Genomic DNA, 1,635 nt, shown 5'->3' with positions numbered 1-1,635 from the left:
ACACACACACACACACACACACCTGAAACAAGAAACTAAGCAAAGGTGACAATGAGTGAAGGCCCTAATTAGCCACTAGGGAGTTGTCCAAAAATATAAGCAGTGAGCAGACAGTTGGAGGAGGTGAAAGGGAAGCTGGAGGAAAGGGGCTCCAGGAGCACAATCTTAGCCCACTTCTTGCCCTTCACAAATGACATGATGCCTTCTTCTGAAATGCATTCCAAGGTCCATCCTTGTTTATAACACACCCCTGCTCTGAAGCACCACCAAGTGACCAGGCAAGGCACAGGATAATTAGAGGGAAAGGAGCAAAAGATCTTCCATACATATTATAGTTTCCCCAGCAACTTAACTTAAATGAATCCCAATTAAAATTTTTATATTGTAATAACTATATACAGTGTGAAATGGGTAATAGAAATACTGGGGTGATCCCTTTGTGAGGTATATAAGTGTCTAATCACTATGTTATTTTGTACACCTGAAACTATTGGGTTGTCGGAAAAGTCATGACATATTTTGTCTATGTTTTTCAAAGGTCATTTATTTGTATAAAGAACAAAGTTCAATCAATGATATATCGCCCGTTTTGTTCGATAACCTTTTGCCATCTTTCAGTGAGCTTCATAATTCCTCATTCATAGAAGGACCTGCCTTTATTTGTGAAAAACTGAACAAGGTGGAGATTTACAGCCTCATCTGAATTGAACATTATACCATGCAAGGAGTTTTGAAGAAAGCAAAACAAGTGCAAGTCTGATGGGCAAGGTCAGGCGAGTATGGTGGGTGTGGCAACACATCCCATCCAAGCTCCAGTAATTTTTGATGGGTGATCAAGCTTGTGTGTGGTCTCACATTGCCACAATGGAACACAACTCCTTTACAATTAACAAGCTCTGGATGTTTCTGGATGATGGATTCGCTCAAACTGTCCAATTGCCAACAGTACACATTTGAATTGATTGTTTGGTTCCTTGGTAGAAGCTCGAAAAACACAACACCTTTAAAATCCCACCACACTGAGAGCATAACCTTCCTCTGATGAATGTCTACTTTTGATGTCGTTTGAGGCAAATCATCACATTGGGACCAAGACCGTTTGTGCACCACATTGTTGTAAACAATCCACTTTTCATCACCAGCTATCAGTCACTTCAAAAAAGGATCGTTTTCCTCACATTTAATAAGCATATTGCAGATGTTTATACGCATCGTCAAATGAACTTGAGTTCATGCGGAACCGAAATATATCGAGCTTGCTTACATATCCCAGCTTCTTCAGATGGCCATGAACACTTGAATGATGGATGTTTAATGTTTCTGCAATCTCTCGTGTCGTGTAACATGGGTTTGACTCGATCAATGCCTTTATTTTGTTGTCATCAACCTTGGTGGGCCTTCCTAACCGAGGAGCTTCATTGATATCAAAATCACCAGCACGGAATTTCGTGAACCATCGTTGGCACTGACATTCTTGTAGAGCATTGTCACCATAAACTTTATGCAACTTTTCACAAGCTTGAGGCTTGTGTTCTTCCCTTTTCGGAAGTAAAACAATAAAATATGGCAAAAATGCACTGTTTGGCCTTCCATCTTCAACTTGTAAAATCTCCAAAACTCAACCAAATTGCTCAA

The 1,635-nt window shown here is 40.1% G+C and overlaps 1 protein-coding gene across 1 annotated transcript in view; it reads right to left on the bottom strand.

Annotated features, from left to right (window-relative positions):
• Positions 1 to 1,635, bottom strand: part of PLD1 (phospholipase D1) — a 149,757-nt gene that overhangs the window by 116,225 nt on the left and 31,897 nt on the right. The gene's annotated exons all lie outside the window — the stretch shown is intronic.

The sequence above is a fragment of the Hipposideros armiger genome, unplaced genomic scaffold (assembly GCF_001890085.2).
Source record: "Hipposideros armiger isolate ML-2016 unplaced genomic scaffold, ASM189008v1 scaffold_584, whole genome shotgun sequence".
NCBI classification, from domain to species: Eukaryota; Metazoa; Chordata; class Mammalia; order Chiroptera; family Hipposideridae; genus Hipposideros; species Hipposideros armiger.
Note: the sequence above shows the minus strand (reverse complement) of the source record. Positions and strands in the feature narration are given on the sequence as shown.